Source organism: Manis javanica, chromosome 13 (assembly GCF_040802235.1).
Source record: "Manis javanica isolate MJ-LG chromosome 13, MJ_LKY, whole genome shotgun sequence".
Classification (NCBI taxonomy): Eukaryota; Metazoa; Chordata; class Mammalia; order Pholidota; family Manidae; genus Manis; species Manis javanica.
Genome location: NC_133168.1, coordinates 36,947,882 through 36,963,014, shown reverse-complemented (window position 1 = coordinate 36,963,014; position 15,133 = coordinate 36,947,882). Strand labels below are relative to the sequence as shown.

Sequence of the window (15,133 nt, the reverse complement as noted above, 5' to 3'; positions counted from 1 at the left end):
CTTTCTCCTCTTAGAAAGATTTAAATATCACAGAAATAGTGACCTTGAAGTAGGAGCAGCTTGATCCATTGTACTGGTGACCTTTGGACACCAGAGGGTTGGATGGGACACCAGGTAGAACATCATTCCTTTCTGGAGCTATTCCTAAACAGATACTTTGAACCCTCCCCAGGAGGCCTGAATAGCTTTGATTTGGTTGAATCATTACCATCCATTATTTGTGGTAAATAGAACAGATATTAACCCATGTATTGGAAAATGCATGTTGACATGTGCCAAATCACCCTCTTGAGAGAATTATTAATTCTGGGAACATTTCCAATTAGTCAATCATTACATCTTTGTGGAATATTTAGTCTTCATCTCTATTTCTTTACCTGTGGCAACATAATTGTTCTACTCGTGCATTTACATCAGAAGTTAACTCATCATTTAAGCTAATTCCTAAGGTGAGTAGGTTTATTCTTGTATAAAGGCATAAAACTTTTCTATTCTTCTCTTCTGCATTCTTTGGCTAGTTCTGTAAGTATGTTTACAAAAGACAAACAAGAGAAAAATAATCTTAAATACCGATATATAGGAGCACCTCAAAGACACAAAGGTCTAAAAACATTCAGGCATGTACAGAGGCTTATATACTGCCTAAGATAAGGGGAGGGAAGTGGGGATTTGGAGCTTCAAATGGGAAGAAAATGATTCACTCCAGATAAGAAGAGCAATTGTTTGGTAAACATATTCCTGTTCTGCCATGCACATAAGTCTTTCTGATATAAAAGAGTATATTTATTAATTGCTTTTTTCCTGGTACAGGTTACCTATTTAACTTATTTATACAATAGAGGAAGATGTGAAAAGCTGTTACTTTTTCTGGTGGGTCTTTCTTCCTCCAGCTAAAGAATTCACCTGCCAACGTAGCACATTCTGGGGTGATGTATTCTGCTCCCGCTCAAGTCCAAGAAGTATCCCAGGCTTGAAGTTGGGTTTGTACACTGATCTACCCCATGGAACCAGTCCCTTAGCCCTGACATTAGATAAGTTCAGTTAAACTCACTAAAGGAGGCAATGATGCATGTCAGCTCCCAAAATTATGCCTATATTGTGCAAGCCATTGCATATTTAACAATAGAATTTCTATGTAATCAAAGAAAAATAATATGATTGGAGCAGATTACAATTCCAGTTTCTGAGTTGAAGTCAGCAGGTTGAAAGATTTTTACACATCAGGCTTAAAACATCTTCAGATAGGGTGAGGCCAGGCAGTGGTAATCTGACAAATTTTCCTGGTATGCATCCTTAATGTCCCTGGTGATCTTTCTCAGTGGCTATATAGCAGCGGGCATGGTCCATAGATGAGCTGCTGTGGTAATTTCACTGAAGTTTAAACCAAGATTTCCAACTTAACATGCATGTCTTCTGGAAAAGGGCAGTTCTAGTTCTCGGTGACTCCAAGTCAGAAGGTTGGAAGAAAATTGGAAGTATTTGTTTGGAGGGTTATAGCCAAATACTGAAGGAAACTACAAGAATTTTGGTCCCAGTCCAGTTTATAGGTCAAAAAAAAAACACCTCAAAGACAATGTATAAGACTTGAATCTGGCATCCACAAAGCTGTGGTATAGACTTTGCTGAAACATAATTTTTCTCTCTACAGTTATCCCCATTTCTAACAGAGGTAATCAAAATCAGACCAATTTGTTTGCAACTTACATCTAGTCTCATTAATCTTAGCATGAATATTGACATACGTGCAGTAGAAATAGATTAACCATATAGACTCTTTGACAGCTGACTTTGTTGGAACATGCCAAAAGTTGTCTGAATTTAAACTCTTAACAATATCTTGAGACTAGGAAGCCAAGCCAAGGAATTGCCATCAAATTTAGCCTGCAAAACACATAAATTTGCATTAATTCATCTTTTCTTGAGGTCCCCACATATCCTGAGGTCCCTAAGCCTACCAGGAATTGACCTTCCTTGCTCACCAGGTAAGGCTGCTGGAAACACTACAAACAAGGTACCAGAGTGATTTCTCCAAGGGGCCGTATTGGGTCCATAAAGTCAGCCTTAGTTGCCTCAAGCTGTCTCATCATGTGAGTCTGTTTATCTCCCTCAAATATGGCTTTCCAGTCAAAGACTTGATAATATCACCTGTGTTTTCAATTGTGCCCTGTTAGAAGAGGAAGAGAATCTTATACAAATGAATACATTACCAAAAAATTAGAATAGTCACTAAGAGTTTCTAAATTCTAGAGGGATGAGGTAGGGTGATAGAATAATTGTTTCATCCTGTTCCAAAAGGTACCCATTACCAAATTGCTGATTGTTTAATAGAAAAGAGAAAAGGTTTCCTTAGATATGGAGAAACAAACATTGAAGAAAGAGCGATGTTTCAAGCCAAAAGTCATAGAAATTATATTCACCCTCACTTTATTCAGTTCCATGCAATTAAAATCTCATTGATTTTGATCTTTTGTTAGCAGTTTTATGAAGCCATCAGTTTCTCCTTTAGAGTTCTTTAAATTATTATCCAGTTTGGTGGTATGATCTGAATGTTATCAGAAACATATGGTTGTTAGAATCCTCATCATAAATCTTATTGAAGACAAACACTTTTTCAAAGCATTAGAGTAAAACAGTACCTGTCTGCTCCTCTGTTGTCTTGTCTGTCTGTTGGTCTATTCCTGGGAAGCTCATTGCTATGGGCCCTGGCACCTTCCCACTCTGTCCCCTAATGTTGTCCATAAACTGATCTATTATGTTAATAAAAAAAAATAGGTGAAACACTTAAAATTGGCCATGTTTAAGATCTGATGCTATGTTATTATAAAGCACATGACAAGGAAGTTTGATATTTCTGTACTAATACAATCTGAAGAGGTTTAGCATCACTTCTTATTTAATAATATTTTCCAATAAGTTAACATAGCAAATAAGCCTAATTAGTTTCTATTCTCTCTTATTATAAGGAGAGAGAACAAATCTTTTGAGATGTTTCAGGGATTCTCTGCAAAGTCCTGAAATTATTAGGAGGTCAACAAGACTTCATTTAGAATTTAGTTTTTGTGAAAAATATCAAAAAGTTTTAAAACACATGATTTTGTCAAAAATATCAAAAAGTTTTAAAACACATGATTAATTAGGATCATAGGCCACTTATATATAATACTTAGTTACCCACTTAATAAAAGTGACAACATATTTTAAAAGCCAATAAATAGGCTCCAAAGTTGTGAGCAAAATTTGCTCTTTTAATTTTGAGCCTCAGTTTTCTAAGGTAATCAAAGACGTGGTAAAAACAACATGAAGCATGGGAAATTACTTAGATAAGACATAAAATCTTTCCTTTATAGGTAGATTGGTAAAAGGTAAAGAAAAATGTTTCATAGTCTTATAGACTAGGGAAACTTTGTCCACGTAGGTAATGAAAGAAAATTAACTTTCAGTTTAACATGGGCACAGCATATTAAAACTTACCTTTAAAACCCTTAATAGTAACACTTCTTTTTTAGTTCTATTTAAAGCTTATCTTTAAAAGCCTTATAATGAAAGTTCTATTTTAGCCACCTTGATGATACATATTCTTTTTTTTTTATTGGGGTATCATCTATATACACTGTTATGAATGTTTCACAATATCAACACTGTGGTTATGATATTCACCCATATTTTCAAGTACCCCTCACACCCCATTGCAGTCACTGTCCATCAGCATAGTGAGATGCCACAGACGCACTACTTGTCTTCTCAGTGCTATACTATCTTCCCTGTGACCCCCCCACACCATGTGTACCAATCATAATGCCATTTTATCTCCTTCTCCCTCCCTCCCCACCCACCCTTCCTCACCCTTCTCCTTTGGTAACCATTAGTCCCTTCTTGGATTCTGTGAGTCTGCTGCTGTTTTGTTCCTTCAGTTTTGCTTTGTTGTTATAGTCCACAAATGAGTGAAATCATTTGGTAGTTCTCTTTCTCTGCCTGACTTATTTCACTGAGCATAATACCCTCTGAATTTCTATTTTGGAGAAGCATCTGTTCAGATCCTCTGCCCATTCCTTAATCAGGTTATTTGCTTTTTAGGTGTTAAAGTATGTGAATTCTTCATATATTTTGGATGTTAGCTGCTTGTCGGGTATATCATTTGTGAATATATTGTCCCATAATGTAGGAAGCCTTTTGTTCTACTGATGGAGTCTATAGATGTACAGAAGTTTTTAGTTTAATGTATTCCAATTTGTGCATTTATTGTTTTGTTTCCCTTGCTCAGGGAGATGGTTCAGGAAAAAGTTGCCCATGTTTATGTTATGCCTGTTTTCTTCTAATAGTGTTATGGTTTCATGAGTTACATTCAGGTCTTCATTTCAAGTTTACTTTTGTGTATGGAGTTCAGATAGTAATCTAGTTTCATTCACTTGCATGTAACTGTCCAGTTCTGCCAACACCAGTTGTTGAAGAGGCTCTCATTTCCCCATTGTATATACATGGCTCCTTTATCATATATTAATTGACCATATATGCTTAGGTTTATATCAGGGCTCTCTATTCTGTTCCATTGATCTATGGATCTGTCCTTGTGCCAAAACCAAATTGTCTTGATTACTGTGGCTTTGTAGTAGAGCTTGAAGTAAGGGAACATAATTCCCCTAGCTTTATTCTTCCTTCTCAGGATTGCTTTGGCTATTTGGCATCTTTTGTGGTTCCATATGAATTTTAGAACTATTTGTTTTAGTTCATTGAATAATGCTATTGGTATTTTGATAAGGATTGAACTGAATCTGTAGATTGCTTTAGGCAGGATGGCCATTTTGACAATAATAATTCTTCCTACCAATGAGTATGGGATATATTTTCATTTATTGCTGTCTTTTTTAATTTCTATCATGAATGTCTTATAGTTTTTTGAGTATAGGACTTTCTCCTCCTTTGTTAGGTTTATTCCTAGGTATTTTATTCTATTAGATGCAATTGTGAATGGAATTGTTTTCCTGATTTCTCTTTCTGGTACACATTAGTGTATAGGAAGGCAACAGGTTTCTGTGTATTAATTTTGTATTCTACAACTTTGCTGAACTCAGATATTAGATCTAGTAGTTTTGGAGTGGATTCTTTAGGGTTTTTAAAATGTACAATATCATGTCACCTGCAAACAGTGACAGTTTATCTTCTTCTTTTCTAATCTGGATGCCTTTTATTTCTTTGTGTTGTCTGATTGCTGTGGCTAGGACATGCAGTACTATGTTGACTAAAAGTGGGGAAAGTAGGCATACTTGTCTTGTTCCTGATCATAGAGGAAAACCTTTCAGCTTTTCACTGTTAAGTGATGTTGGCTGTATGTTTGTTGTATGTGGCCTTTATTATGTTGAGGTACTTGCCCTCTATATGCATTTTGTTGAGAGTTTTTATCACAAATGGATGTTGAATTTTGTCAAATGCTTTTTCAGCATTTATGGATATGATTGTGTGATTTTTGTCCTTTATTTTGTTGATGTGGTGGATGATGTTGATGGATTTTTGAATACTGTACCATCCTTGCATCCTTGGAATAAATCCTACTTGATCATGATAGATGATCTTTTTTTTTTTCTTTGGAAGCAGAGTAAAATTTTTATTTAAAGTTTCTTAGAGAGAAAGTGCAGGCAACCTGAGAGAGAGAGGAGTGCCCTGAAAGGCTGGAAAAAATTAGTTATGCACTTAAAAAGTACAGGTGACCTCAGAGAGAGGAGCACCTGAAAGGTTCAGGTTCTTCCTTTTAAGGATTTTCAGGAATGTGACAAAGGGCTACGGGTGTGTACTTGTTATGTGGTCTCAAGTATCTTTGATGAGACACTAAGTTTCTTATCAGTCCTCTAGGTAATTCTGCAAAATTAACTTAACACAAGAAATTTACTGCTCTGGTCCCTTCCCAGGATAGCAGCTTCCTGGTTTGGTAACATATCAGTCAAGACTGTCTGTCCTTCCTCCAGGATGGGCAGAGTTATTTGTTTTTTTTTGTTTTTTTTTGTTTTTTTTTGAGAGGGCATCTCTCATATTTATTGATCAAATGGTTGTTGACAACAATAAAATTCAGTATAGGGGGGTCAATGCTCAATGTACAATCATTAATCCATCTCAAGCCTAATTCTCGTCAGTCTCCAATCTTCTGAAGCATAACGAACAAGTTCTTACATGGTGAACGAATTCTTACAGAGTGAATAAATTCTTACATGGTGAACAGTACAAGGGCAGTCATCACAGAAACTTTCGGTTTTGATCATGCAATATGACCTATAAACCATCAGGTCAAATATGAATATTCATTTGATTTTTGTACTTGATTTATATGTTGATCCCACATTTCTCCTATTATTATTATTATTTTTATTTTTAATAAAATGCTGAAGTGGTAGGTAGATGCAAGATAAAGGTAGAAAACATAGTTTAGTGCTGTAAGAAGGCAAATATAGATGATCAGATGATCAGGTGTGTGCCTATGGACTAAGAATTAATCCAGGCTAGACAAGGGCAGCAAGACATCCACGGATGCAGAAGATTTCTCTCAAAGCAGGGGGGGTGAGGTTCTGAGCCAGAGTTATTTGTTTTTTACTAAATAGTATGTTAACAATCTTTCTTAACTTCCTGCATACAATTTTGGCTTTAAGTTGCGATCTCCCTGTCTTTATTATGCTGTTTATAGGTGGGCCTTTTAGCAGGCTAAAGTAAATCTTACAATGATCTAGTTGACACAATGAAGACATGGGCTGTGCTCAGATACTTCTCTTTATCTGGGGAATATTCAAACATTCAAGGCCAAGTTGCTCTTGACCTTTTGAGCTTTAACTGATTAACTTTAATTCTGAGTATTTCTGGCTGTCTAGTTTTAACTGATTAACTGAATCCTGCTAGTCCTGAATTTCCAGAACCAACTGCTTGTACTGGGAGAGCACAGACACACCAGACCACAACCAGATTACGGGAGAAAAAGAAGTTATTTATTAGCAGTAAGACCACCTGCACAGGGGCTGCCAGCCTTAGATTAGCTAACAGCAAACCTCAAGAGTTTGGTCAACGTTTTTATACTCTCTGAACTTCCTTTTGACTAACTGTCCTAGTTTTGCTTAGTTGCCTGAGACTAGTTTCTAGGTCAATTGCCTCTTCCTAGGTTGACTAATACACACCAGTTTGAAATAACAGTTCTTTCAATAAAACAGTTTTGCAATAACAAGATATTGCTGTCTGCCACTTCTACTGAGACAAGCACTAATACAGAAGCAGAAATGCAAGTTAATTTTTAGCCCTCACAAATCCTTTCTAGGGGGCTTTACTGACCTTGTTCTTTCCACTCTGCTCATATCTATTTTCCTACCTAACATTCCCCCCTCAAGTAGTTGGGACTAACAAATCATTGGAGTGAGGGGCAATGACCACTCTGGCTGCTTGTGATGGATGGTGTAGTTACTTGGATCCCTCTGCTTGCTGACTATTGGGATGGTGGAGATTAGGACAGGAAGAGAACCCAGGTAGGGGTTTTAGCTGCTTGTTATTTGTTGAGGCAAGGAGGACTCAGTCTGGCTGTAGGAGTGTCTGTCAAGTGGTCCCACGAAGATGGAGGTGTTATTGTCATTGGAGGGTACAGGTTGGAATCCTTGTCTTATGACCATCTGCAGTTTGATTGCTTCTAGGCAAGAAGACACAAATTGTATTAGAAGGTTAAGTTAGCAGTGTCTGAATTTGAGAGCTCATACTATTACTACAAGGAGGGGGATGAAATGTGCTAGCCAGAGTCACACCCACCCTGTGAAGGATTTGACTATTTGGTTTAGCCAGGAGAGGAACTAATAGGTGAGGGATAATAATAGTACTGATGGGATGTTTAAGGCCTTTTTCTTTTTAAGGTCTAAACATAATAAGGGCAGAAATTTTGCTGACTAAAGCAAAGGAGTTTCACAATAGCATAGGAAATGTATAATAAGTTCCACTCTCACAAGGATGCCTAAAAAGAGTTAGGGAACTGAAGTTATGGAGCACTTATCTTAGGTGGCTGTCACTTGAAGAAATATTTTAGATCTTTTACGGGCTCACAGGTGTAGCTGGATTCTTGGGTCTCATGATTCTGCACTGCTGGATCTTTCCACCTCTTTACGCAAGAATGATGAATCCAGCTGTAAACTCCAGGGACCGTGACAGCTGAGGGGGTAGACATAAGGACAGGGTAGGGTCCTTTCCAAATAGGTTGCAATTGAAATTGGGGTGACCTATCTTTCCATACTTTGATGAGAACTTGGGTCCCAGGGCTGTAGAGAGGCTTGTCCTCTGATGGGTCAGGCTATGACCTGAGCGAGTCCAAATTCTCTTAAAGCCTATTGGGACTGATGTATATATGTTGCATATTCTGATAAGGCACTGGCTTCAGGAAGTTGACTGATTTATCAGTTGGTAAGGGCTTGAACTTTCAGGACAACAGGACTTTAATTTCAAGGGACTATAATCTGGAAGAAATAAATTTAGTTAAGAGGTTTAGTAAGCATGGATCACACAGTGGGGCTAGTAGAAGCATTAGGAGTTTAGCAAAGGGTAGTAGCCAGGATGCCCAGTTCTAAAAGTGGAACTGAACTCATGATTCTGAGAGCCTCTGATGAGTCTGAGAAACTTGATCAGCTAGTAGATTCTTCACTGCTTGTCAGAGACAGAGGTTGAAATCCTTGTCTGAGCAACATCTCAAGTTGGACTTTCCATTCTGGAAGAACAAACTTGACAGTGAGATTGAGAATGCATGGCCAAATATGAGGATTAGGAATAGTAAGATTTCTAATTGAGATGGGAAAAAGCTGGGAATATTTTGAGAGTCATAGGTAGCTATTAGAGGAAACTAGAATTTAGGATTTAGTTTATTTCACAATGACTGGTATTAGTGAGACAGGGACCGTGGTGTAGTCAGAGTAGGGTGAGGGCCTCCAGAAAAAGCAAAGCAGGATATTTACAGTCAGAGCAATGTAACTACATGCAAGGAAACCCCCTACCAAAACTCTGTGTTAAACATTAAGCTCTAGAGTCATTCTTCAGTGAGATCAGTTAATAATCCCCAGAAAAAGGGAAATAGCCCATGTTTTTATTATGCTAATCATTTGTAATCATGTGTAAGATTCACTTTAGCATGATAAAAGGGACTTAATGTCTCATCAAGGACAAACATTCTAAGACCACTTTTAACAAGTCTACCCCCTAAACCCTTTATCAATTACCAAAAATCCTCAACTGCCTATAAATCCCCTAGACAATGCATAACCCCTGGCTCTCTTGTCTCCTACTGGTATGAGCCAGGATTTCTGTCCTCTCACTTTATCTCTAAATAAAAGCCTCTCCCTGGCTCTCCTACCTTGTGCGTTTGCTAAGCTCATTCTTTGACTCCGCACACAAGAACCGTGGCATCATTAGAATCTAATATAGATAAAGCTGCATTATTGAAACAATACTTTTCTCTCTAAAGTCATCCTCATTTTTATTACAGGTAACCATATTAAGAAAATAAATTTAGCTTTAGAACACTTGGCTTGATTATTTACATAAGTGCAGCAAGAAAAGCGATTGATCGTATAGGATCTTTTAAATGTGTTCTGCTGGAACTTTTTTATAAGGAATTTCAGATTGAGCTTTTAAAGGCCTCTCAAGGACAGGAAGGCTGAGCCAGACCTGCCATCAGGTTTTGCCTGCAATACCTGTAGATTTGGGTGAATTCTTCTCTTCCTGAGGTCCCAAGATATTCTGAGGTTCCTGCACCTGCCAGGAAGTGACCCTCCTTACTGACCTGGTAAGGCTGCTGGGAACCCTGTAAGCAAGGTATTAGGCCAGTCCTTCCAAGGGACTTTGTTGGCTCCATAAAGTCAACCTTAGTTCCTTAAAGCTGTCTGGTCATATCTGAGTCTATGCATGTGTCTCAAATATGACCTTCCAGTCAAAGCCTTGGTAATAACCAGTGTTTTCCATTGTGTCATGTTTCAAGGAGAGCATATTCTTATTGAATTTATGCAAATAAAAATATGTCCATAACATGAAAATATTCATATTAAATTCTGTAGGGATCAGGTAAGATAGAGAAAGAAAGATACATGTTTCAATTCTGCTTTAAAGGTATAATTTACTAAACTTTTGTAAGACAGATTAAAAGTTTACAATAACACTTTTTCTGTTTAAGAGGTTATCAACATTTGAAACAAAATGTCATGAAAATTAAAATTATCATCTTTAGTTTACTAAGTCTTAGGTAATTCTTGCTTTGCTTGAATCTAGGTTTTTTACTAGTTTTGGAATAAAACAGCAGCAATTATAAATGATAAAAGACTTAGAAATGGCTAAGGTTACAGTTGACAAGGAAATTTGGTTATTTCTGTAGTTTAGTAATATAAAGTTTAGCATCATTCATTTCACAGTGGTTCCCAAGTAATTACATATTAAATGTATAAAGTGAATTAGCTAAAACATTTTCCTGTATGAGGAAGAAATTTTCTGACCTCTGGAAAATCTTGGAGTTAACTAGAGGTGTAAGTACCTTTTGAATTTGATTTTGGGAAGAAAGTTTTTAAGCCACTTGCTTAAAATAATATTGTAAGTCATTAAGAAACAACATTTATTTATTTAACCAAAGTGACAATGTTAGGGTCCAGGAACTCAGGGTTTTCCCGAGAGAACAAAGCACACAGGCATGGAGATGTAAATACAGGCAAAGTCTTTATTCAGCCAGCAAGCTGGGGTCCACAGCACCTCCCCTGACATGCAGGCCGAGTCGGAGCTGCCGACCCCCAGGCAACTTTAGGTATTGCTTATATAGGAACACTCCAGTTGCCTGACCGCTTCAATTGTTATCTCTTGCTTACCCAAGCATGTCTACGTGACTTATCACGGATCACGTCCCCAGGCTGTTGCCCACTTCTAGTAATCTAACTTAAAGCAGGTGCATTTCTAAGTTTAGCCTCGGGTTGTTTATTCAAAACTGGGTGGCCCATGCTTTAGGCAGTTAGGTTAAATGTTATTAGTCCTTTTTCCTGACTCTTGATGCCCTCTGCCCTCCTTTACAACAATAAAAAAATTTAAAGGAAGATACAGAAAATTACATAGTTGGCAAAACTTAGCTCTTTTAATATTAAGACTTTTGTCTTTTTGAGTAAGCAAACATATTACTGAGACATTAAGCCCAAGAGTAAGCTGTTGTAAACTGTTACACTAGCATTCTTTAGGCCTGTCTCTATGCACAGAACAATTTTTTTCCACAGAGCATCTTTGTCATTAAAACTTCAGTTAGGATCTACTGAGGGAACAGCAGTCTTTCTAATGGGAAACTTAGTATCAGACAAGTGACGGCTGCTAGCAGACTTACAAGCCTTTTTAATAACCCTTTTGCTCAGCTAAGGTCAGTTTTAAGCTGACATTGGGGCAGAAGTAAAGTAGGGAGAGGAGCAAGGAGAGGACTGTATCGTTTGCTAGCTTGGCAGAGTTCTTTCTGGCTTCTGAGATGGAAGCAAGCCTGAATATAAGGGACCTCTGCTCAATTTTCCACCCACTTAGAGTTTGAGAGTCTTAGGGTGGAATTGGGATCAGTGGGAGAGAATGCAGCCCAACAGTGTGGCTCATCTAGGAAGAAAGGAAATTTAATTCTTCCTGTCCTGGACATCTCGGAGAGGAGGACAGAAGACTGTAGTCCTGAAGAATGGGTTAGAGAGCCCAGAATCCCAGGGTCTATCCCAGGGGTCCTGGCACAGCTGGCTTCCCAAGACCTAATGCGTCCCACCTTAGATGTTTCCGAGTGGGATATGGATTACTAGAGTCTCATGGCTTACTAGCGAAGGGTTAAAGGGGGCTTACCACAAGTGGTCCTATGAGACATAGCAGGTGTTGACAAAGGCTGACAGTGAGGTCTTATGGGACCCTGAAGGAGACTCAACCAAGCTAGGCAAATAGCTAGAAAGCTGACTTGTAATAAGCAGGTGAGGAGAAAGGCTTATGAGAGGAGAACAGTGAAGGAGGTGCAAGTGCAGAGAAAATGGGAGAATAGGATTCTAGGATTCTAAGGAAACTTTGGTCTTTATACTTGCCGAGTCTTAACTGGTTAAGGTTTTAGTAGTAATTACAGGTGCCCGGATAAGGGTGGAAGAAGCAGAGTGGTAGCTCTTAACTGAGCTTTTAGAGTCAGCAAAAGGCATAAAGAAGTTTTCTGGCCAGGCAAGACTCCCGGAGATCTGAGAGCTTCCTCAGGGGACAATAGGAGGTCAAGGTCCCTGGGGAAGCTACTAAACTAGTTAGGAAAGATCATCTCCCAGTTGCCTGGGCTGAAGGAGGTAGCTGTGAGGAAAACAAAAGTGCTGTACTGAGAAAGAGGTTTTGGCCCTAGGTTATGTGCTCCTGCAGGTGGCAGGCTAGGCCAGAGAAGTGAGTCCTAAATGGGAGGTCAGAGTTCATTCAGACCTGCAGATCCCATCAGAGTAAAAATCTCTGTTTCCCTCTAAATGGAAAATAGGGCAAATAGAGCAAAAATGATGATAGAAAGAACCTAGTGCAGAAGAGACAAAGGGCCATAGAATCAAGGTGAGTGAAAAGGCTCTTAGCTTCTGCAGGGAGCTGTTGGCGAAAAGAAAAGTAAAGGGAGAAATCTCCTGGTTTCTCTGGGTGACATTCCCTAGGATCCCAATGTGACCTGCCTCCTAGGGAGGGGTTCCCCACAAGGTGAGTACAAGTGGATATTGCCTCCAGCTAAGTCTGGTGTACATCTCACGGCCAAGGAGATCAGGAGATGGGGGTCCCTGGGGTTTTCCCCAATTAGCTTAACAGCAGATAACACAAAAAGCTTGGAGGAGTGGAGAGAAGAAATGTAGTAAGTAGGAAAAATCCAAGAACACAGAAAAGGAAGCCTCTGGGTGGACATATTAAACCCTGTGTGGGATTTGCCATGGGATTGGAAGTGGGTGCTTTTACAGTATGCCTCCATTGCATGGACATTGTCTTGTAGTCAGCAGGAGGCCTAATGCAATCTTTCCTGGTCCATGACCAACTTTTCCTGTCATGAGAGTCTTCTGGCAAATGCTCTGGGGCCTTTACTGCTCGACCAGTGCCCAGAGTGTGACTGCTTTTGATCCACAAGAGACAGAGAATGAAGGGAAGAAATCTCAGAGAAGAGGTAGTGAGTGAGTGCCTCAAGGCAGGGAGCAAGGCACATGTGGCTTACCGGGGGTGGTAATCCATCCAAGACACACAGCACAATGTATAGGTGGGAGAGGTCAGTTTGGCTTACCAGGGATGGAAATCCATCTGAGTCGTGGAGCCAAATATGTCGGGGGTAGGGCATTGTGAATTTTCCTTGATTCTTGTCCCAGCCACAACAAAGAATTGGAGGGCAGAGAGACACAGTAGTGAAGCAGAGTAAAAGTTTTATTTAAAGTTACTTAGAGAGAAAGTGCAGGCAACCTCAGAGAGAGAGGAGAACCCTGAAATGTTGGGAAAAGTTAGTTACATACTTAGAAAATACAGGCAGCCTCAGAGAGAGGAGTAGGCTTGGATGATCTTTTTGATGTATTTTTTAATTTAGTTTGCTAATATTTTGTTGAGTATTTTTGCTTCTATGTTCATCATGGATATTGGCCTGTAATTTTCTTTTTTTGAAGTGTCTTTGCCTGATTTTGGTATTAGATTCATGCTGGTCATATAGAGTGAGTTTGAAAGCATTCCCTCCTCTTCTACTTTTTCAAAAATTTTAAGGAAGATGGGTACTAGGTCTTCATTAAATGATTGATAAAATTCAAAAGCGAAGACACCTGGTCCAGAAATTTTGTTCTTAGGTAATTTTTTGATTATCAATTCAATTTCATTGCTGGTAATTGGTTTATTCAGATTTTCTGTTTCTTCCTGGATCAGTCTTGGAAGGTTGTATTTTTCTCAAAAGTTCTCCATTGTTTCTAGGTTATCCAGTTTGTTAACATATGATTTTTCATAGACTTCTCTAATACTTTGTATTTCTGTGGTGACCATAGTGATTTTTCTTTTTCATTCCTGATTCTCTTTATGTGTGTACTCTTTTTTTCTTGGTAAGTCTGGCTAGGGGTTCATCTATTTTGCTTATTGTCTCAAAGAACCAGCTTCTGGTTTCATTGATTCTTTCTATTGTTTTATTCTTCTCAATTTTACTTATTTATGCTCTGATTTTTATTATGTCCCTTCTTCTACTGACTTTGGACTTCACTTGTTCTTCCTTTTCTAATTCAATAATTGTGAGTTTAGGCTGCTCTTATGGTATTGTTCTTCATTCCTGAGGTAAGCCTGTATTATAATATACTTCCCTCTTAGCAGGGCCTTTTCTGTGTCCCACAGATTTTATGGTGTTGAGTTATTGTTTTCATTTGTCTCCAGATATTGCTTGATATCCATTCTAATTTGGTCATTGATCCATTGATTATTTAGGAGCATGTTGTTAAGCCTCCATGTGTTTGTGGGCTTTTTTGTTTTCTTTGTATAACTTATTTATAGTTTTCATAACTTTGTGGTCTGAGAAGATGGTTGGTACAATTTCAATCCTTCTGAATTTACTGAGGCCTTTTTTTGTGGTCCAGCATATGATCTGTTCTTGAAAATGTTCCGTGTGCACTTAAGAATGTGTATCCTACTGCTTTTAGGTGGAGTGTTCTGTACATGTCTGTTAGGTGTATCTGTTCTAATGTGTTGTTAAGTACCTCTGTCTCCTTACTTATTTTCTGTCTGGTTGATCTGTCCTTTGGAAGGAGTGGTGTGTTAAAGTCTCCTAAAATGAATACATTGCATTCTGTTTCCCCCTTTCATTCTGTTACTACTTGTTTCACATATGTAGGTGCTCCTGTGTTGGGTGCATAGATATTTATAATGGTTATATCCTCTTCTTGGACTGACCCCCTTATCATTATGCAATGTTCTTTTTTGTCTCTTGTGACTTTTTTTGTTTGAAGTCTATTTTGTCTGATACAAGTACTGCAACTCCTGCTTTTTTCTCCCTATTAGTTGCACAAAATATGTTTTTCCATCCCTTCAGTTTTAGTCTGTGTATATCTTTGGGTTTGAAGTGAGTCTTTTGTAGGCAGCATACAGATGGGTCTTTTTTTTTTTTTTTTTGAGAGGGCATCTCTCATATTTATTGATCAAATGGTTGTTA

General features: G+C 38.4%; 1 protein-coding gene across 5 annotated transcripts in view; it reads left to right on the top strand.

Moving 5' to 3' along the window:
* Window positions 1-347: 347 nt before the first annotated feature.
* The window catches only part of LOC108389720 (amine sulfotransferase-like), a 34,287-nt gene continuing 19,501 nt past the window's right edge, over window positions 348-15,133 (top strand). Inside the window, exons 1-3 of one of the 5 annotated variants that reach the window (XM_037017693.2) lie at window positions 399-449; window positions 811-870; window positions 1,924-1,982. The gene's annotated coding sequence lies outside the window, so the exon portion shown is untranslated. Of the gene's footprint in view, window positions 450-810; window positions 871-890; window positions 981-1,923; window positions 1,983-15,133 lie in introns of those variants that run through there. The other 4 variants (XM_037017694.2, XM_073219438.1, XM_037017695.2 and 1 more) reach the window with 4 other exon arrangements.